Source organism: Colobus angolensis, unplaced genomic scaffold, assembly GCF_000951035.1.
Source record: "Colobus angolensis palliatus isolate OR3802 unplaced genomic scaffold, Cang.pa_1.0 Scaffold121, whole genome shotgun sequence".
Classification (NCBI taxonomy): Eukaryota; Metazoa; Chordata; class Mammalia; order Primates; family Cercopithecidae; genus Colobus; species Colobus angolensis.
This window is the reverse complement of record NW_012113253.1, coordinates 4,268,169-4,291,645: the sequence shown is the minus strand read 5'-3', so window position 1 is coordinate 4,291,645 and position 23,477 is coordinate 4,268,169. Positions and strand designations below refer to the sequence as shown.

The 23,477-nt window shown below is 36.0% G+C and overlaps 1 protein-coding gene and 1 pseudogene across 2 annotated transcripts in view; one reads left to right on the top strand and one right to left on the bottom strand.

Moving 5' to 3' along the window:
* Positions 1 to 6,599, bottom strand: part of LOC105504402 — a 64,862-nt pseudogene extending 58,263 nt beyond the window's left edge.
* RIMS2 (regulating synaptic membrane exocytosis 2) overlaps positions 1 to 23,477 on the top strand; it is a 773,533-nt gene that overhangs the window by 123,675 nt on the left and 626,381 nt on the right. The window lies entirely within an intron of this gene.

The following is a 23,477-nucleotide window of genomic DNA, read 5'->3' as shown; positions in this document are numbered from 1 at the left end:
GGTATCTGTCTGATTAAATGAATACAAACAATGACACATACATTATGTTCTGAAATTTTTCAGCATCATCACTATAAGTCATATAAACCTTGAGTCCAGAAATGTGAAGATACTATCTGGAAGATTACCTCTAAGTGTTTTTTTAATGCATAACATTTTAAAAAGACAAACGCAAAACACATAAAAATGTTATTAGTATTTCGGTGACAGCGTCAAGATTGTGGGGAATTTTATCTTTCCTGTTTCTATTTTTCACTTTTTAAAATAATTAAATATATGTAACATTTTTAAGATGCCATCTGGGTTTAAATTAAAAAAAGTAACCACCCACTGTACACTATGATTGTAGCCAGGTCATAGATTGAGCAATCTCATACATACAGATGCAAATTCCATTTTCAATAGTCCTCAAGAAAAGGGATTTGCAATTAGCACCACCTGTTTAACAAGGGTGCTGTGATTCAGTATATCTACCTTATTTGATAACCTTATGTGCTCTCCTATCTTCTCTCCCCTGCTATCAAATGGAGCACCAGCCACAGGCAGCTGGCTAAACAGCCAGGGAAACTGCTCTAGTCACTCAGGCATTTGCACATGTCTAAAACACTTTATGTCCTTTTGTGATAAAATTACTCAAAACATAAAGAAAGGAAGTAGCAGCAATAAATCATGCTGGCGTAATACAGATTATTTATTCTGAACAGGATGGCTGACAAAGGAACCTGCTGTCACAACATATGAGAGCACTTAAAATAATGAGAATTTCTGAAACAACTTGAAAAGAGTAAAGAAAGACAGTGTCTCTGTTTTATCCATAAGACAGTCTCAAAGTAAATGCAGGTGACAGATTTGATCTGACATATTGATGGTTAAAAAAAAGCAACATGATCTCCCAGTGTGATTTTGCTAGTTTTTATATGAAAGAGTATGGGCTTCTGAGTCAAGCAGACTGAGGTTTTATGCTAGCCCTAACATTCATCCCTAGTAAGTTATTTAACCATTTTATTACCCATTTGTAAAAATGGGGACTACAATAGCTACCTCATAGACTGGTAGTTGGGATTAAGTAAAATAATAAAGTACAGAACACATTTTATGGCTATATAAAATTTTTTAGATGTTTGAAATATTTTCTAATTATAAAAATATGTAGTATGTATGGCAAATAATTGGCTCTCAATAAATGTTGAATCATTTCCTTGGTACAGACATAAATATTAAAGTAGGGTTTCTTCAGTTTTTTTTTTTTTTTTAAAAAGAAAGGAACTAGAGGTTATCAAGTATCAAGTTCAGACCTCTACCTCTAGGGAGATCTATCACATTAAATAAATATCCTCTGATGACCTTCAGCACAAGGGTACAAGAGGGATTTTTCTCAGTGTCTAAGAGAAAAGAAATTTAAAAGGGAAAAAATGATCAATTAAATCCAGAATAGACTAAGTTAATGTTAATTGTAAAAAAAAGACTCACTTCTAAGGACCTCTCTAGTTTAAATGGCTAAAAGCTACAAACCCATAGTAAGCAAAACTCACAAACAAAACCCATTATGATAGTTAATTTGATGTGTCAACTTGACTGGCCAAAGGATGCCCAGATTAAACATTATCTTGAGGTGTGTCTGTGAATGTGTTTCCAGATGAGATTAGCATTTGAAAAGCTAAACTCAGTAAAGTGAATTGCCCTCCCCAGTGTGTGTTGCATTATGCAATCAGTTGAGGGCTTGAACAAAATAAAAGGCAGAGGAAGGAGAAATTCTCCCCATTTGCTGACTGCCTGCCTGCTTAAGCTAGGACATCCCTGGGACCGAGATCTGTACCCTCAGCTCCACTTAGTTCTCATGCCTTCGGACTCTGACTGAGTTACAATACTGATTTCCTAGCTTGCAAATGGCAGACTGTGGGACTTCTCAGCCTCCATAATCACGTGAGCCAATTCCTCGTAATAACTCTCCCTTTATATAAGAATTTCTTTTGCTTACTGTCACCGTGAAATTCTTCAGGGAATAATCTAACTTTGCTATGCATGTGTATATGTGTAATATTAATAGTGGATATCATTTGCTTGTTTGATTTTATTCTATTTAATACACAAACATTTTAATATAATGACTTACTATGTATCAGGCACTATTCTAAGTATTTACAAATATTAATTCATTTAATCCTCTTCACTCTAATGGTAGGGACTCTTATCCTCAATTTAAGTCTTATGAGTGGTTTTCATCTTTATACATATCTGTATTTTCTGATTTTAACCAATGAATATTTATAGACACATACATATACACACAAATAAAGTGGTGCACAGAAAATACTAAGCCCCTTTTTGGCAGAAGAATGTGGAAGGGTAAAGGAAATAAAGTAAATATGTAAAAATAGCATTTTTACTTTTTAAATATAGTCAGTTTATATCCTGTCAGATTCTTTAATTTTGTTTCTTACTTCAACTGGCTGTCTTTCTTGTTCATCCTGCTACTAACTCATACAGTGTTTTTAGGGGGAAGGAGGTTGGCTATGTAAAGGGCTGGGACAGGGGTGTTTGTTTATTTTGCAGTATAATGCAACCTTTTTTTAAATTATACTTTAAGTTCTAGGGTACGTGTGCACAAAGCAAAGTTGTCCATCAGCAACATTTTTTAAGCACCTACTATATCAGGCACAAAGTCAGGGCACTTAAGGAGTACTGAATAAGGTAGATACTAAGACTCAAAGTATCCTGCCCACAGTAAGTTCACATTCTGGTTCAAGAGCTACATTCTAGAACAGAGCACTGAGAAGGCAGAAATGAAAAATGGATTTAATAATATAACATTTTGCTTTTGTCTTTTTATTCATACAACAGCATAAAATCAAGGATAGAATTCTTTACATTACCTAATGCAGTAACTTACAGTTTATAAAATGCTTTCCTATGTGTTTATTTGTTGTCCTTAGAACAACATATAAAGGGAGAATTATTTCTAATGATAAAGCCTGTTTAACACAGTATGAACCAAAGCTTGAATAGTTTGAGTGACATCTGGAGATCACAGTGATAACGGGTATAATGATGAAAGAAAGCAAAGTAAGTGAAAATTATTTATGTTAATTCAGCAAACATTTAACAGACATTTATTGAATGCAGGCAGGTCTGACGTAGTTATAATTGTACATCTATGAACTACATAGTTTGTAGTCCTGCTGGCTTTGTAACATTATTCTGCTTTTATGATAGATAGATGCATACATACATGAATACATTATATAATATATATAAAATGTAGACATACATTTATTATGTGTATATATGTGTATGTCTGTGTAAATATATATATACACACACTAGTAGAGTTAACTGTTCATATATTTATCTTTTCTCAATAGGGTATGAACTCCTTGATAATAGGAAACATGTTTCATTCATCTTCATGACTTCAAGACCTAGCAAAATACCTGTCATATAATAAGTACGTGATAAACGTTTTTTAAGTGCATAAGTGAATTATAAATTCTCTATATATTAACACTTTAGATGGTACATTATCTGAAACATAGGGACACAGTTTAATTTAAATATATGTGTTAACTCTCATGAAAATGTTTCATTCAGGTATTTGTATTAAGAGAATTGTTGAATGTTGAAAACCTGAGTTTTGATTCATAGATTGAAGATACTCAGTTCTTAATAAAGCATGGTTACAAAGCTGTCAACCTCTTCTGTTACCAACTAATTACAGTTATTCTTTACTGCCAGTTTTTCTTTGATGTGTGTAAAAAATGAATAGGGCAGTCATTGAAGAAGCAATATACTAGCAGCAGCCAAGAAAGAAAAATGTAGTAATAATAATAACAAAATATTCCAGACTAACTGCAAAAATATGAACATCAGCAATTATTACAATAATGTAATACAGGACACAACATAAAAAACTACAAACAAGTTCAAATTATTCTAAGCAGCTGTTTCACATAAAAATGATACAACTGAATGTTTTCCAGTAATGCATATATTGATCTAATACCATAAAAAATATTGATGTCTACTGGGGGAACCAGCCCCCAATATTTCAACATAGGTTCTTTCTACCTTCCCTAAGTGTTGGCCAGTCTGAGAAATAAAGAGAAAGAGTACAAAGAGATAAATTTTATATATAGCTGGGCCTCCAGGGCTGTCATCACATATTGGTAGGACCATGATGGCAACCTTGAGCTGTGAAACCAGCAAGTTTTTATTAGGGATTTTAAAAGGGGAGGGGGTGTACGAACAGGGAGTAGGTCACAAGGATTACATGCTTCAAAGGGCAATAAAGATCACAAGGCAAGGCAAAATTAGAATTACTGATGAGGGTCTGTGTCCCACTGTACACGCATTGTCTTGATAAACATCTTTACAGGAAGCAGGGTTTGAGAGCAGACAACTGGTCTGACTGGAATTTACCAGGCTGGAATTTCCCAATCCTGGTAAGCCTGAGGGTACTGCACGAGACCAGGGCATATTTCAGTCCTTATCTCAACCGCATAAGACAGACACTCACAGAGTGGCCGTCTATAGACCTACCCCCAGGAATGCATTCCTTCCCCAGGGTTTCAATTATTAATATTCCTTGCTGGGAAAAGAATTCAGCGATATTTCTCCTACTCGCACGTCCATTTATAGGCTCCCTGCAAGAAGAAAAATATGACTTTATTCTGCCTGACCCCGCAGGCAGTCAGATCTTATGGTTATCTTTCCTTGTTTGTTGAAAATTGCTATTATTCTGTTCTTTTTCAGGGTGCACTGATTTCATATTGTTCAAACACACATGTTTTACAATCCATTTGTACAATAGCAGTCCTAAGGTGATGTACATTTTCAGCTTACAAAGACAACATGATTAAGAGATTAAAGTAAAGACAGGCATAAGAAATTATAAGAGTATTGATTGGGGAAGTGATAAATGTCCATGAAATCTTCACAATTTATGTTCAGAGATTGCAGTAAAGACAGGTATAAGAAATTATAAAAGTATTAATTTTGGGAACTGATAAATGTCCATGAAATCTTCACAATTTTGTTCTTCTGCCTTGGTTCCAGCTGGTCCCTCCATTCAGGGTCCCTGACTTCCTGCAACAGATGTCCTTTAAGAGTTCATGAAGAAAGTAAAAAGAGAGATCAGTTTTACAGTGGAGAACTACTGACTTCACATGCTATAACATAATGATTGTCAACCCAAAATAGTAATCAGTTAAGCTCATTTTATTTGGTGTAGAAAAAGTAATCATTTATACCTTTCTTCATGCTTTAAATTTAGATGAAGCGTACTTTAGGTGCTTTTAATTTATGTCAATCTAGTGCTTTTCAAAACCTAAATGCACCTGCTCTTTTATGTAACTGGGTGCCAAATTTACAACTCTCTTCATGGATTCAGGCTCTCCAAAGTTACTGAACAACTGCATGTATACTATCTAGACCTCAAACAATTTCACAATCCAGAGTTACCTGTAATTAATTTTGTTTAATCATTGTAATATTAACAAATTAGGTACTTTATATAAGGCATTGGGGAAAATAAACTGGTGAGGAAACAAAACATTAAGCGAACAGTAAATAAACTATGGCTGGTTCCAGACAAGTTGGGTATGCGCACTCCACTTTATTTTCTCTACTAATTGCAATTTTAAAACTCTAGACAAAATTCAAAAAGCAACTAATAGAAGACCTTACAAGAGAAAGAAAATAAAGTGGACTGGATAGGAACTTCAAGAGAAAACCCCTGGGAGTGAGTGGGAGTGAGATCCCTTCTTCTTTTTTTTTTTTTTCGAATCGCAATTTCACTCTTGTTGCCCAGACCTGGAGTGCAATGGCATGATCTTGGCTCACTGCAACCTCCACCTCCTGGGTTAAGGCAATTTTCCTACCTCAGCCTCCCGAGTAGCTGGGATTACAGGCATGTGCCACAACGGCCAGCTAATTTTGTATTTTTAGAAGAGATGGAGTTTCTCCATGTTGGTCAGACTGGTCTGGAACTCCCAACCTCAGGTAATCTGCCCACCTCGGCCTCCCAAAGTACTGTGATTACAGGTATGAGGCACTGTGGCTGGCCCCTGGTTTTTTTGTTTTTGTTTTTGTTTTGCCCTCTCTATACCCCAGCATGGGCACTAAAGAGACCCACAACCCAGAAACATCAACAGACACATACTAAAAAAAAAAAAAAAAAAAGTCCCAAGGAAAGCCTGCTGTCTCTAGCTAAAGGATCAGAAAAAGGACAGCCAACAGAACAAAAACATTTTGATTGTACTTGCCTGCTCCAGGAAAACAGCAATAGAAAGAGAGTCACCTTCCTCTCCCCACGGAGCACTGCAGCTTCCCAGATTGTGAGCAGAGCTCTGTCCACCCACCACAGCCTGAAAAACAAAGCAGCACCCTCTCCATACCTGTGGGGATTGTGGTAAGAGCCCTTTTATCCTTGCCCTGTAATAGTGAGAGAGGTCCCTGTTCCCAGATACAGGTTCTCAGCAGAAACTGTATTGCATCCTTGCCCTTCAGTAATGAGATAGTACCTCTTCACCCCCACCCCACACCGGCTGCAACTGGGTGCTGCAGTCAACAGATTGTGGACAGACCCTCTCCTCCATCCCCATGATGCAATCATGAGCCAGAATACCATGTCCTCTCAATTAGAGAGCTGAAGGAGATTACTGAGAGTGTTAGAGGGAAGAATTTTTATAATCTGCATATGAAGTCCTGGACAGATCCCTGAACAGACAATGCAAGAAGCTGACCAAAATCAAAACAGCAAATACTTTAAGAACTCAGCAGTGGTATAAAATAACTCCCAGGTTTTAGATTGGCTTCGGGATAACACATAAGTGGGGCAGACCAGAAGCACATTGGAAAGGCTTTGAAAACTAAACTGACATTTGAACTGCAGCCCACAAAAATAAGCAAAGATATGTATATGTCATCTAACAGGAAGTAAAAAATAGGAAGAAGAGTATCATAAAATAATATGTAAAAGGTACAGGATACCATTTAAAACTACTTGTCATATTCAGAACTAGGAAAATTTCAATTTCAGTGAAAAAATACAATTATCATATGCCAACACTAAGATGATATAGATGATGATTAATTCCAAATATTTTAAAGCAGCTATCATTAAAAGGCTATCATTTTAGAACTAAAAAATGGAATAACCAAAAACCATACTAGATGAGCTCAATAGCAGAACAAGATGAAATAGGAAATAAACTATAAACTTGAAACCTGAGTAATACCGATTTTAAAATCTGATGAACAGAAAAAAGAAATTAACAAATGAACCATCTTGGATACTCTGACAGTACAAAGGAAGGCAGGGAGGGGGGAGTGAAATATCTAATATATGTGTCCTCAGAGTCCCAGAAGAAAAGGAGAAGAGCACAAAACTAAAAAGAAATTTTGAAGAACTATGAGCAAAAGCTTCACAAATTGGGGGAAAGTCATAAACATACAGATTCAAGAAACTGAGTGAATCAGTGTCAGTCCAAACCAAAAGAAATTCCGGCTGAGACACATCATAATCAAATTTCTGAAAACCGAAGACAAAAAAAAAAAAAAAAAAAATTCTCGAAAGCAGCTGGAAAGAAATGATGCCTAACATAGGAGTAATAATATTTTGACTAGGAGAACAGCAGCAGATTTTTTCGAATGATAGCAGATTTCTCATCAAAACCCATAAAGACTGGAAGTAAATGGTTACATTTTTGAAATGCTGTAACAAAAGAACTGTAAATTCAAAATCTTAAATCTATCAAAAATATCCTTCAAGAGTTAAGGTGAAATACAAAGCATTCTCAGATGAAGGAAATCTAAGAACATTTGTTACCCGCAGGCTTGCTCTAAAAGAATGAATAAAGGCAGTTTTAGAAACAGAAAGATAGGAAATAATAACAGGAAACTTAGAACAACCATAATGAAGAAAGAGCAATAGAAAGAGTAAGTATTTGGGTAATTATGAGATAATATTTTCCTTTTGAGTTCTTATTGTTTGATGGCTGAAAGAAAATTACAACACTGATGGGTTTCTCAAAGTATATAAAGGAATATTTAAGACAACTATATAACAAAGAGGACAGGTAGACAGGCTTATAAAATAATAAGATTTCTAGATGTGGCTGGGTGTGGTGGCTCATGCCTGTAATCCCAGCACTTTGGGAGGCCAAAGTGGGCAGACCACCTGAGGTCAGGAGTTTCAGACCAGCCAAGGCAACATGGTGAAACCCTGTCTCTACTAAAAATACAAAAATTATCTGGGCATAGTGGCAGGTACCTGTAATCTCAGTTACTTGAGAGGCTGAGGCAGGAGAATCACTAGAACCAGGTAGACAAAGGTTGCCGTGAGCCAAGATTGTGCCATTGCACTCCAGCCTGGGCAACAAGAGCAAAACTCCATCTCAAAAAAAAGAAAAAAAAAAAATTTCTACATGCTACTTAGAGTGGTAAGATGTTGAAAGACTATGATAAGTCACACACACACACAAACACACACACATATTCCTAGAAAACTATGAAAAGAGATGTGCCCCAAACACTACAGATAAAAGAAAATGAAGTACTAGAATAATAAAATATGCTGCAGTAACCCAAAAAAGAACAGAAAAAAAGGAACCAAAAAAAGAAAAACAGTGAGAACAAGTGGAACACAGCCCAAAATATCATTCTAATGAGCAGTGAATTGAGCTGTTTTTGTTTTTTTAATATGCTTGTTGGCTGCATGTATGTCTTCTTTTGAGAAGTGTCTGTTCATGCTCTCTGCCCACTTTTTAATGGACTTGCTTGTTTTTCTCTTGTAAATTTGGTTAAGTTCCTTGTAGATGTTGGATATTAGATCTTTGTCAGATGCATAGTTCACAAATATTTTCTCCCATTCTGTAGGTTGTCTGTTTACTCTGTTGATAGTTTCTTTTGTTGTGCAGAAACTCTTAAATTTAGTTAGATCCCATTTGTCAGTTTTTGCTTTTGTTGCAATTGCTTTTGGTGTCTTTGCCATGAAAACTTTGCCTGTTCCTATGTACAGGATGGTATTGCCTAGGTTTTCTTCCAGGGTTTTTATAGTTTTGGGTTTTATATTTAAGTCTTTAATCCATCTTGAGTTGATTGTTGTATATGGTGTAAGGAAGGGGTAAGGAAGGGGTCCCACTTCAATCTTCTGCTTATGGCTAGCCAGTTAACCCAGCATCATTTATTGCATAGATATTCTTTTCCCCATTGCTTATTTTTGTGAGTTTTGTTGAAGATCAGATGGTTGTAGATGTGCACCCTTATTTCTGGGCTCACTATTCTGTTTCATTGGTGTATGTGCTTGTTTTTGTACCAGTACCATGCTGTTTTAGTGACTGTAGCCTTATGGTATAGTTTAAAGTCAGGTAATGTGATGCTGCTGGCTTTGTTCTCTTTACCTAGGATTACCTTGGCTATTTGGCCTCTTTTTTGGTTCCATATGAATTTTAAAGTAGATTTTTCTAGTTCTGTGAAGAATGTCATTGGTGGTTTGATAAAAATAGCACTGAATCTAAATTGTTTTGGTTAGTGTGGGCATTTTAATGATGTTGATTCTTCCTATCCATGAGCATGGGATGTTTTTACATTTGTTTTTGTCTTCTCTGATTTCTTTGAGCAGTGTTTTGTAATTCTCCTTGTAGAGATCTTTTACCTTCCTGGTTAGCTGTATTCTTAGGTATTTTATTCTTTTTCTGGCTGCTCTGAATGAAACTGTGTTCTTGACTTGGCTCTCAGCTTGGACATAGTTGGTGTATAAAAATGCTGTTGACTTTTGTATGTTGATTTGGTATCCTAAAACTTTGCTGAAGCCATTTGCTAGGTCTGAGCTTTTGTGTAGAGAGTATGGGGTTTTCTAGGTGTGGAATCATAAGTTGGCAAATGGAGATAGTTTGACCTCATCTTTTTCTATTTATATGCATTTTATTTCTTTCTCTTGCCTGATTCCTCTAGCTGGGACTTGCAGTATTGTGTTCAATAGGAGTGGTGAGAGAGGGCATCCTTGTCTTGTGTTAGTTTTCAAGGGGAAAGCTTCCAGCTTTTGCCTATTCAGTATAATGTTGGCTGTGGGTTTGTCATAGATGACTCTTACTATTTTGAGGTATGTGCCTTCATTTCCTAGTTTATTCCGAATTTTTAACATGAAAGAATGTTGAATTTTATCAAAAACTTTTTCTACATCTATTGAGATAATCATGTGTTTTTTGTCTTCAGTTCAGCTTATGTGATGAATCATATTTATTGATTTTTTTTTTTGAGGCACAGTCTCACTCTTTCACCCAGGCTGGAGTGAGGTGGTGTGATCTTGGCTCACTGCAACCTCCACCCCCCGGGTTCAAGTGATTCTTCTGCTTCAGCCTCCCGAGTAGCTGGGATTACAGGCATCTGCCACCATATCCAGCTAATTTTTGCATTTTTAGTAGAGATGGAGTTTTACCATGTTGGCTAGACTGGTCTGGAACTCCTGACCTCAGGTGACCTGCCTGCCTTGGCCTCTCAAAGTGCTTGGATTACAGGCATGAGCCACTGAGCCTGCCCATATTTATTTATTTATTTATTTATTTATTTATTTATTGAGATGGAGTCTCCCTCTGTCGCCCAGGCTGGAGTTCTGTGGCACGATCTCGGCTCACTGAAAGCTCCACCTCCCAGCTTCAGGCCATTCTCCTGCCTCAGCCTCCCGAATAGCTGGGAGTACAGGCACCCGCCACCACACCTGGCTAATTTTTGTATTTTTAGTAGAGGTGGGGTTTCACTGTGTTAGCCAGGATTATCTCGATCTCCTGACCCTGTGATCCACCCACCTCAGCCTCCTAAAGTGCTGGGATTACAGGCATGAGCCACCGTGCCTGGCCTTTTTTTTTTTTTCTTGAGACGGAGTCTCGCTGTGTCGCCCAGGCTGGAGTGCAGTAGTGCCATCTTGGCTCACTGCAACCTCCACCACCCAAGTTCAAGCGATTCTCCTGCCTCAGCCTCCCGAGTAGCCAGGACTACAGGCACGTGCCACCATGCCTGACTATTTTTTTTTTATACTATAGATGGGTTTTTTGCCATGTTGGCCAGGCTGGTCTCAAACTCCTGACCTCAGGTGATCCACTTGCCTCGATTTCCCAAAGTGCTGGGATTACAGGCGTGAACCATTGTGCCCGGCCTGATTTTTATGTGTTGAACCAAACTTGCATCCTGGGGATGAAGCCTACTTGATCATGGTGGATTAACTTTCTGTTGTACTGCTGGATTCAGTTTGCAAGTATTTTGTTGATTTTTACATCATGTTCATCAACAATTTTGGCCTGAAGTTTTCTTTTTTTTTCTCTTGTCTCTTCAAGGTTTTGGTATCAAGATGATGCTGGCCTCACAAAATGAACTGGGAAGTGTCTTCCCTCCTCAGTTATTTCCTATAGTTTCTGTAGGAAAGGTACTACATCTTCGTTGGACATCTGGTAGAATTTCACTGTGAATCCATCAGGTCTTGGGCATTTTTTGGTTTTCAGGCTATTTATTACTGATTCAATTTTGGAGCTCATTATTGGTCTGTTCGGGGAATCAATTTCTCCTGGCTCGGTCTTGGGAGGGTGTATGTGTCCAGGAATTTATCCATCTCTTCTAAGTTTTTTTGTTTGTGTGGGTAGAGGTGTTTGTAGTAGTTTCTGATGGTTGTTCCTGTTTCTGTGGCATCAGTAGTAACATTCCCTTCATCATTTCCAATTGTTTTTATTTGGATGTTATCTTTTCTTTATTAGTGTAGCTAGTGGCCTATTAATTTTTTCAAAAAACCAACTGCTGGATTTGTTGATCTTTTGAATGATTTTTCATGTCTCGATTTCCTTCAGTTCAGCTCTGATTTTTGTATTTCTCATCTTCTGCTAGCTTTGGGTTGATTTGTTCTTTTTTCTCTAATTCTGATTGAGTTGTGAAGTTAGTTTGTTAATTTGAGATCTTTCTTACTTTTGATGTAGGTTTTTAGTGCTGTGAGTTTCCCTCTTAACACTGCCTTAGTTTTGTCCCAAAGACTCTGGTAAGTTGTATCTTTGTTCCCATTATTTTCAAAGAACTTCTTGATTTCTGCCTTAATTTCATTATTTACTCCAAAGTCATTCAGGAGCATTTTGTTTAATTTCCATGTAACTGTATTGTTTTGAGCGACTTTCATTGTGTTGACTTTTATTTTTGTTGTTCTATGACCTGAGAGTGTGTTTGGTGTGATTTCGGTTATTTTACATTTGTTGAGGATTATTTTGTGTTTAATTATGTAGTTGATTTTAGAGTATATTCCATGTGGTGAGGAGAAGAATGTATATTCTGTTGTTTTTAAGTGAAGAGTTCTGTAAAGGTTTATGAGATCAATTTGGTACAATGCTGAGTTCGGGTTCTGAATATCTTTGTTCATTTTCTGTGTCAGTGATCTGTCTAATTCTGTCAGTGGAGTGTTGAAATCTCCCACTGTTACTGTTTCATAGTCTATGTCTCTGTAATTCTCTAGAAACTTGCTTTATGAATCTGGTTGCTCTTGTGTTGGGTGCATATGTATTTACAGTAGTTAGGTCTTCTTGATGAATTGAACTCTTTACCGCTATGTAATTCTCTTCCTTGTCTTTTTTGATTTTTGTTGGTTTGAAATCTGTTCTGTCTGAAATGAGGATTGTCAACCCTGCTTTTTTTTTTCTGTTTTTCATTTGCTTGGTAGATTTTTCTTCATCCCTTTATTTTGAGCCTGTGAGTGTCATGTGTGAGATGGGTCTCTTGAAGACATCATACCATTGGGTCATTTTTATCCAGCTTGCCACTCTTTGCTGTTTAAGTGGGACATTTAGCCCATTTGCATTCAGGGTTAGTATTGCTATATGTGGATTTGATCCTGTCATTGTGCTGTTGGTTGATTATTATGTTGGCCTGTTTGTGTGGTTATTATGTTGGCTTGTTTATATGTTATTATTTTGACTTGTTTGTGTGGCTTATTTTACAGTGACAGTGGTTTTTGTGTTTATGTTTGTTTTTGTATTAGGTGGTAGTGGTCTTTCTTTTCTATATTTAGTGCTTCTTTCAAGATGTCTTGTAAGGCAGGTTTGGTGGTAAGGAAGTTTATCAACATTTTCTTATCGAAAAGGCAGAGAGGCTTTCAATTGCCCCTGGAGGCTCTGTCCAGGGAGTTGCTGAGTTGGTACTGAGTTAGCTCTGGTGGGGTGTGATTGGAGGCCTAGGCCTGGATGACCCACCCGGTGAGGAGATATGGGAATGGGCAACCACATAACACTCTGGCTACTTTTCCATAGGGCTGCTTCAGTGTGCTTGGGGCCCTTGCCAGTCCCTAGTCACCTTGGATTTTCCAGAACCTGGAGGTGTCACCAGTGAAGGCTGCAAAACAGCAAAGATAACAGCCTGTTCCTCCCTCTGGGAGCTTTGTCACAGGGAGGTACTGACCTCTTATTGTCCCAAGGGCACCTGCAGGAAGTAGCTGGAGACCCCAGTTAGGAGGTCCTGCCCAGTGAGGAGGAGCAGGATCAGTACCTTCTTAAGAAAGAAGTTTGGAGCCCCTAGTCATGTCACACACTCTGAAGCCTAAAGGCTGGAATCGCTAAGTTGTCCAAACAGCAAAGATGGGAGCCTAGCCCTTCCTCTAGGAGCACTGTACCAGGGGGAATTTAGATCATTTTTGGCTGGAGAGCTTGGGCAGGGAGTGGTTGGAGGCCTTAGTTGGGAGGCTTTGCCCAGTGAGGAGAAACAGGATCAGGTACTCCATTAAAGCAGCAGTCTGGCCTCGTTTTGGTAGAGCAGCTGTGCTGTGCTGGTGGATCCCTTCTACTCCAGGTCAGCTCACACTCTCCATAGTGTGAAGACTGGAATGGCTAAGATGCCTTAACAGCGAAGATGGTGGCCTGCCCCACTGCCTGGGAGCTCCTTCTTAGGTAGGTGCAATGCTGCTACTGGTAGCTGGCTGGAATTTCAAGCCAGTTGGTTTTATCTTGTGAGGTGCTGTGGAAGTGGGGCCTGCGGGCTGTTGCTGCTCAGTGCCCTGGAGTCAGTCTGTTTCCTAGGGGTATGCACAGAAGTCTAACTTCCCAGTTTGCTGGAACTGCCGCTACTTTTGTCAGAAATTGCAAGTATCTATCGCTCTGGGGTGTCCATGCATGCCTGAGCAGCTGCTCTTCTGAGACTCCATGTAGCTCTGTTTGTCAGACTGAAGGCCCTGGTTGAGTGGGTTCACAAGGAGATCTCCTGACTGAGGGTTGTATAGATCTGTGGGAGAAACGTGGTTTCCCAGGGTCACTCATTCACTCACTGCTTCTTTAGGCAGGGGAGAATTCCCTGGGTCTGTGTTGCTCCCATGTGGGCCATTGCCCTGTCTTGCTTTTCTTCATTCTCTTTGGGTCAGGTTGTTTTCCTGATTAATTGCAGTGCAAGTACCTGGATGTTATTGTTGAAGGTGTATTTATTTGGCCCTTATATTCCTTTCCTTGAGAGCCATGCACACTAGCTCCTTCTAATTGGCAATCTTGGCCACTCTCCTTGCTTTTTTTCTATATAAAACTGCCTCACAACAATCTGCATTTTGGGGAGGCACAGCCTTCAAGAAAAATGAAAATGTCCTCTTTAAAGAACAAAAGGAATGTTTGGCTCACATAAGGAAAGTTCTCACCGAAGTTCTCAATCAGATCTATTTCTGCAAACGAAGGATTCAAGCTTGTTTAGTTCTGATTGGCCAAGATAGTTGAGCCCTTGATTGGGTGGCTTCCTAAGACCCAAACTAGAAGGCTCTGTGAGATGTTTCTTCTAAAGGGCTAGTGATGGGTCATTTCTTGCCAGGTTTTCTTGGCTTTGGTCACAGGAACTGTTCTGGCTTATGGGAGTAAAGTAGGATGTTTATCCAGATTTGCCTTTTCTATGAACAAATGGCATGTAAACACTCTTCTTTCACTCCACCATGGCTGCTTTGTTCTGTAATCTCAATTTGGGTATTTCTTCTATTAGTCACAGTGAGTACATCTAGTCTGGAGTGCTTGGAGTCTCATTTACAGTTTAACTTCACACTAATGTGTTAAGAATTTTTGCATCTGTGTTCATTAAGGATATTAGTAACTTTCTTTTCTTGAATTTACTTTTTCTAGTTTTGTTATCAGAATAATAATGCTGGCTTCACAAACTGAGTTGGAATGTGTTCCATTTTTTGAAAATGAGTGTGATTTTTGTGAAAGATAAGTACTTGTGAAAGATAAGTATTACTTATTTTTAAAATGTTTTATAGAATTCACCATTGAAGCCATGTGGGCCTGCAGTTTTTTGTGGGAAGGTTTTTTGTTTGTTTTGTTTTAACTTTTCATTTTGAAATAATTTTAACTTTTTAGAAGAGTTGCAAAAATGGTTCAAAGAGTTCCTGTATCTTGTTCACCTAGGTTTCTGCAGTCAACAATTTACACAATTACAGTGTATTTATCAAAACAAAGAAAACAGCATTGGTACAATACTATTAAATAACTGTAGGATTTATTCAAATTTTACTATATTTTTTACTGACGTTCTTTTTCTTTTCCAGGATTCAATGTAGGATAAGTGCATTTAATTGTCATGTCTCCTTCATCTCTTCCAATTTGTGACAGTTTCTCACTCTTTCTTTGTTTTCATGATTTTGATACTTGTGAAGAATACTGGCGAAAGCTGTGAAAACAAAGAAAAAGAGTGTTCCTTAATTTCAGTTTTTGTAGATGTTCTTCAGTTTGGGTTTGTTTTTGTTTCTCCCCTGATTCAACTGGAATTTTGAAGTTTTTGGAAGAATACCACAGTGGTATCACATCATACTGGGGGCTAATTTTGATCATATAGTTAGAGTTGTGTCTCAGGTTTCTCTGCTGTAAAGTTATAATTGTTTCCTTTTTATTTTCTCTTAGTTGCAAATGAGTCACTAATTTCAGTCACTGTTTAAGGGGAGAGGAGAGGAGTTAAGCTCCACCACTTGAAGAATGAGTATAAAATAACTTTTAGACATCTATCTAAACCACAGTAATTAATAAATATTTGGGGAGAGATACTTGAGGCTATGCAAATATTGCTTCTCCTTTAAGCTTTGATTTCTAATATTAGCATATATCAGTGGATCTTACCTACAACAGTTACTACTGTGATGTTCTAATGATGACTTTCTGTTTTCTTTTTTTTTTTTTGAGACAGAGTCTCGCTCTCTCGCCCAGGCTGGAGTGCAGTGGCCGGATCTCAGCTCACTGCAAGTTCCGCCTCCCGGGTTTACGCCATTCTCCTGCCTCAGCCTCCTGAGTAGCTGGGACTACAGATGCCCACCACCTCGCCCGGCTAGTTTTTTGTATTTTTTAGTAGAGATGGGGTTTCACCTTGTTAGCCAGGATGGTCTTGATCTCCTGACCTCGTGATCCGCCCGTCTCGGCCTCCCAAAGTGCTGGGATTACAGGCTTGAGCCACTGTGCCCGGCCAACTTTCTATTTTCTTCATGACTTTAATGTTTATTATTTGGCATTCTTCTGTAAGGGAAATATGTGCCATCTCCTCTAATTATTTATTTATCTATATCAGTACAGATTAATGGATATTTATTTTTCGAGGGAGCATTATAATGCATATGGGGTTTTTGTTTGTCCTCAAATAGTTCCAGCTTTGGCCATTGGGAACTCTTTCAGGTTGATTTTGTGCTTTTTGACATACTCCATGTTTTTATGTTTTTGAACAATTTCTTATTTTCTGGCATTACAAGATAATCTAGGTTAACTTTGTATTTTTTTCTGCCTACCTGCAAAATTAGCCATTTCTCAAAGCATCTTTGATTGGAGAATGGTATTTAGAAACAAAGATCTTTGTACCAGATGTGCTCATTGCAATTGGGATGTCACTGTTTCTAGGCTCTCTCAGCAAACAAAATGAGGAAATACTTGTATATATAAATGTGTAGACACACATATCTATATTTATTTCTCAACCTCTATTTATTTATTCATCTATCATCTACCTTTAAAATATGTAAATATGTGTGATTTTATACTGATATGTTTGACTCTAAATTTAGCACTGCAGACAGGGTTCATTCTAGCCTCCTCTCTTTGTTTATTTGTATTCTGTGGCAGTTATTTACTCATTGCTCAACCACAGTATAAATGTAGAATAGTTTCACAATTACTAACTTGTATAGTATGGAAACAAGTTTACCAGAGTACAATGCTTATGTATTGTTATTTTTTGTCTTTGGTATTACAATTATCTAGTTAAAATATCCTTTCCTAATGTTCTTTAGGACACGTCCTTTATTCCTCACTCTCTTTTAACTAACTAGGTTATATTGTACCTTTTAAATACAATTTGATCAATTTGTCACATTTTGTATTCCTTCCAGTGATTTTTTTAAAAAACTTTGCAAACATTAACATTTAATGTTTATGATGCATAATTCCATGGGTTTTGACAAACACATAATTATCCAGCAACACTATAGAATAGTTTCAACACTCTAAAAATTTCCTTGTGTGACTTCTTTAGTTAATACTTCCCTCTATCATTGACCCATTAGCCTCTACTCTGTTTTCTTTATCTATAGTTTTGCCTTTCCCAGAATGTCATATAATTTGAATCAAACCTTACGCAGCTTTTTAGTTCTCAATTGTTTCTTTTAGCAAAATACATTTAATATTTAGTCATGTTGTTCATATCAGTAGTTTATTTTTTTATTGCTGAGTAGTATTCCCTTGTATGGATTTACCATCATTTGTTTATTCATGCACCTCTTAACATCTTGGTTGTTTTCAGTTTTCTGAGATTATGAATAAAGCTGTTAGAAACATTGATGTATAAGTTTTTGTGTGAACATGTTTTCAGTCTTCTGATTGCATACCTAGAAAGTGGGATTGCTAGGTCTTTTGCCTTTTTATATAAACTTTGAGTCACTGTTGATATGCACAAAACAACTTGATGAGATTTTGACTGGGATTATCATGTTTCTATAGATCAAATCATGAGAACTGACATCTTAAAAATGTTGCGTCTTTTTATCTGTGAGCATGACATACTTCCCTATTTATTTAAATTTTCTTATATTTATTTCATCAGAGTTCTGTAGTTTTCCTTTTATAGATTTGGTATATATGTCTTTGGTTTATATATTGATTCAATTTTTGACATAGATGTAGACATGTCCTTTTGTGAGCATTGGTACATTGTATCTTTCAAGGAAATGGTTCACATCACCAAAATTATCGGATTTGGGATAGTGTTCTTACTTTTTTTAATCTTTTTAATGTCATGTGATCAGAAGTGATGGGCTGTCTTTCATTTTTTATATTAGTGATTTATGTCTTTTCTTTTTTCCTTTATTAGCCTAGCTAGGAATTTATCAAGTTATTGGTCTTTTCAAAGAGGCGGCTTTGGTATTGTTTATTTTGTCTATTGATGCCCATTTTCAAGTTCATTGATTTTTAACTTTTATCATTTATTTTCCTCTGCTTACTGTAGATTTTATTTTTTTTTCTAGTTTACTAAGGTAGGAGCTTTATTGATTGTAGATATGTTTTATAATATATGCATTAAAATGCTAGACATTTTCATCTAAGCACTGCTTTAGCTACATCTCACAAGTTTTGATAGATTGTATTTTCGCTTTCATTTAGTTAAGCATATTTTTAATCTATTTTGAGACTTGACTCATGTATTTTTAGAAGCGTATGGTTTCATTTCCAGATATTTTGAGATTTTTCACTGTAGTTTTGCTGTTAATTTCTTATTTAGTTCCTCTGTGAACTCAGAGCCTACTTTGAATGATTTGTATTCTTTTAAATGTATTAAAGGGCGTTTCATGGCCTAGAATGTGGTCTGTCTTGGTGTATGTTCCCTGGGCGCTTAAGAAGAATGTGTATTATGCTGTTGTTGGATGGAGCATTATAAAATGTTCATTAGATCAATTTTATTTATGCTGTTACTACATCTTCACTGATTTTCTGCCAACTGTATATGTCAATTATTGATAGCTGTGTAAATAGCATCTGTAACAGTGGATTAATCTCTTTATCATTGCAAGTGTATCAGATTTTGCCTCCTGTATTTTGACACTGTGTTGTTATGTACGCACACATTAAGGATTGTTATGTTTTCTTGGGGGCATTCATCCTTTTATTACTATGAAATACCTTGATTTATCTCTGATAATTTTCCTTGCTCTAAAGTTGGCTTTGTTTGAAATTAATGTGGATACTCTAGTTTTTGTTTATGTTTAAAGTGAGTTTCTTGTAGAGACAATACATTGCTTGGTATTATTTATTTCTTCAATTTCGTATTGATATATAATGGATATACAAATTTTACAGGTATATGTAATGATTTAATACATTAGTATATTCTGTAAGATTAAATCAGTGTCATTGGGATGCTCATCACCTTAAATACTTGTCTTTTCTTTATGCGAGAAACATTTGAGTTATTCTTTTCTATTTTGAAATATACAATAGATTATTGTAAACTATTATTACTGTACTGATCTATCAAACACTAGGTCATATTTCTTCTGTCTAACTGTATATATGTACCTATCAATCAATCTCGCTTAATTCCCCATTCCCATGGGGCTATAGCTTGGTTATTGTTTGTTTGTCCATACCAAATTTCATGTAAAAGTTTGATCCCTAGTATGGCAGTGTTGGGAAGTAGAGCCTAATGTGAGGTGTTTAGGTCATGGAAGTGTATCCCTCATAAGTAAATTAATGCCCTTCTTGGGAGTGGAGAGTGAGTGAATTCTCATTTTGTTCATTCTCATGAGTTTTGGTTGTTAAAAAGAGCCTGGCACCTCCTGCCCTCTTTCTTGCTTCCTCTCTTTCTGTGTGATCTCTGCATGGCACCCCTTCACCTTCCACCGTGAGTGGAAGCAACCTGAAGCCCTCATCTGATGCAGATGCTGTTGCCATGCTTTTTATAAAGTCTGCAGAACTATAAGCCAAATAAACATTTGTTCATTATAAATGACCTAGCCTAATGTATTCCTTTATAGCAACAAAAATGGACTAAGACATTGTGTCTTTTTGTTTTCATCCATTCTGATAGTCTCTGCTTTTTAATTGGTATATTTAGACCATTCACATTTAAGGTGACTATTTTTAGTAGGATTTATGGTTACTGTATTTGTAACTGTGCTGCATTTATTGCGCTTGTTTTATTTCTTATTTTGTTTTCTAAGTTTTCTCTTTCTTCTTTCCCTTTATTTTAGCATTTTATATGATTCTATTTTCTCTCTTCTTTTAGCATATCAATTGTACTTCCTTTTAAAATTTTGTTTTGGTGGTTGCTTAAGAGATTGTAGTGTTTATTTATAATGAATCCAAGTCCACTTTAAAATCACACTGTACAACTTCACAAATGGTGTAAACCTGGTAACAGATTATTCACAGTTCCTCTTTTCTGTACCTTATAATGTCACTGTAATTTATTTCACTTATCCATAAAATACTATCACAGAATACAATATTGCTACAGTTCCATATTTGACAAACTGATAGATTAAGAATAAGAAAAATAAAAGCTTTTATTTTATCCTTATTTTTTCCTTCCCTAATGCTATTCCTTTTATTAAATGTACATCAGAATTTCTGATCTATATAATTTTCTTCTCTCTGAAGGAAATGAAAAACTTCTTTTTAATATTTCTTGCAAGGCAGATCTGGTGACACATTTTTACAATTTTTGTTTGTTTGAGAAAATATTTCTTCCTGACTTTTAAAGGATAATTTGACTGGGTGTAGACTTATAGGTTGGTTGGTTTCTTTATTTAACACTTTAGATATTTCATTCTACTTTTTTCTTTTCTGTATGAACAGAAGTCTGATATAATTCTTATACTGTTTCTCTGTACATAAGGTGTTTGCTTTTTTTCTTTCAAAATGTCATCTCTGTCTTTCATTTTCTGCAGTTTGAATAGTATATTCTTATTTGAAACATTTTTTGATATTCATCCTGTTTTGGTGTTCTCTGAGCTTCCTGGATTTGTGGTTTAGTGTTTGTCATTAATTTTAGAAAATTTTCAGTTGTTATTACCGAAAATATTTTTTGTTCCTTTCTTCTCCATCTGCTATTCCCATTACACATACGTTATAGTTTTTATAATTGTCCCTCAGTTTTTGAATATGCTGTTCCATCTTTTTCACTGTTTTGTCTTTTTGTTTTTCAATTTTAGAAGTTTTTATTGACATATTTTCAAGCTCATTGATTGTTTTTTTGCCCAAGTCTACTGCTCTGTTGATGAGTCTGTCAAAGACATTTTTTATTTCTATTGTTTTTTCTTTTTGGCATTTCCTTTTTGATTCATTCAAGAATTTGCCTTTCTTTGCCCATAGTGCCAATGTGTTCTTGCATGTTGTCTAAGTTTCACATTGGAACTCTTAATATATTAACCACAGCTATTTTTCCCAGTCTAGCAATTCCAAATTTTCTGCCATATTTGATTTATGCTTTCATTGTCTCTTCAGAAATTTTTTCTTGCCACTTAGAATGCCTTGTAATTTCTTATTGAAAGCTGGACAAGGGTTACTCAGTAAAAGGAGCTTAGGTAGTTAGCTTTTAAGTGTGACGTTTTATGTTTATCCGGACAAGAGTTAGACTGTGTTTACTGTTTATTGTAGCTGTGGCGTCAGAGGCTATAATTTTTTCTATTGTCCTTGTGTTTATCTTTTTTTTTTATTTTTATTTTTTTGCTGTTTTGTGTTTCTGTATTGACTCCTTACTACATAGTTTCTGAAGATTGCAGTTCTTTTAGTTGTTTCACCTGTTATTATATAAGAACTCTACTGATTTGGTGGTAGGTGTAGAGAGAGGAGAGGCATCTGATAGTTCTGTCATTGGGCCTCAGTCTGTCGATGAGCTTGAGTTGAGTATTTTCTTCTCCCTACATTGAAGGCTAGAAAGGACTGGAATTTGCTATTTTCCATTTTCTCCATTGAAGGCTAGAGGAGGATGGAATTGGGTATTTACCTTCCTCAGGCCTGTTAAGCTTTGGCAAAACATCGTCTTTTATAAAATAGTTTCCCTTGAGAGAAGACCTTGTTAAAAGAGAGAGCTTCAAGAGCATTTCAAAATGGTTACTTTCCTTCTCCCCCTATTGGATGCAGGAGAGGATTTTTCTCTGATTTTCACTGAGAGAACCTGGTAGAGCTACTGGAGATAAAACTTATGCAAGTGTGTTGGCACCCGTAAGACTGAGAAACTAAGGTATGGAATTTGAAACTTAAAAAGTAGTCTACCCTGAGCCTCTGGCAATTAATTATAAAGTGTTTGTGGATATACTGGTTCCACCTGCCTCTGCTACTGGGCTTTTGGTTCTGGTAAGCTGTGCAACTTGATATTTGTCTGTTTAGTTTTTGTGGCAGCAATTTGCGAGGTCACATTAATTTCTTGATGATGCTAACAAGAGTTGTTGATTTTCAGTTCAGCTTTTTTTCTCATTTTGAGGATGGGAGTGATAATTTCCAAGCTCTTTATATGTCAGATTGGAAACCAGAATCTCCTCATCAGCTTCTTGGAATGGACGAATGTAGGCGTTCACTGTTAATAATGTTAGCATATTGTCAGAGAAATAGGTGATGTAATTAGTTTCTCATATTACCAATTTTTAATTCATTATCTCAACATTTTAATTTTGGTGAGATAGTTTGCAGTGTGATTTTATTTCACATATTGGCAGAAGGAGAAGAATAATTTTATACTTTTAACTGTGTTTAAAGACATTTTAAATATTTATTTAAAATATAAGTATAAAATATAAATATTTTAAATATTTATACGTATTTTGTTTGGGAGGATGATGTAAATGTTTTACATTTTATATATAGATATTTTTATGAAACCCAGTTTTAATAATTTAGAGTTTTATGCCTATGTTTTCTAGTGAAGATTTTGAAATTGGAAACTGATTTTTAGATTAATATCAACATTTATGATACAAACTTGTCACTGATTAAGAGCAACATGATTTCTTGCAGATTCTCACCCAGGACTTCTTTAACAAGTAAATGAGCTCATTTACATATTTATTTCTGTATTTCTTGTTTTTAGCAAACTATTCTTTGGTGAAGGGTCATTTTAATTGTTCTTCATTTTAATGAGCTCATATGGTAATCTTTCTTTGCCATTATCTTTTTATCTTTTTGTGAATGTTTTGTTCTAAAAAGAGATTTTTGTCTTTTTCTCAAAGAAATACAAGTTTTCTAAATACAATTCAGTGTCACTATAGTTTGCTTGTGTTTGAATGTTTATATGACATTTGGTGTCAAAATAACAATCTTTTAAATATTAATCCATTTTGTGACTCTACTTAAATTCTAAATGACGTGACTTTCGTTCTTGCAAATAAGATATTACACTCTGAATTTTATAAAGAGAATACAGGATATAATTTTATTGTTAATATAGAAATGTATACCAGTTATATTTGTTATTGTGACACAAATATGTCTAAGGGTATGCCTTTCATTTATTGCTATATCATTAACAAA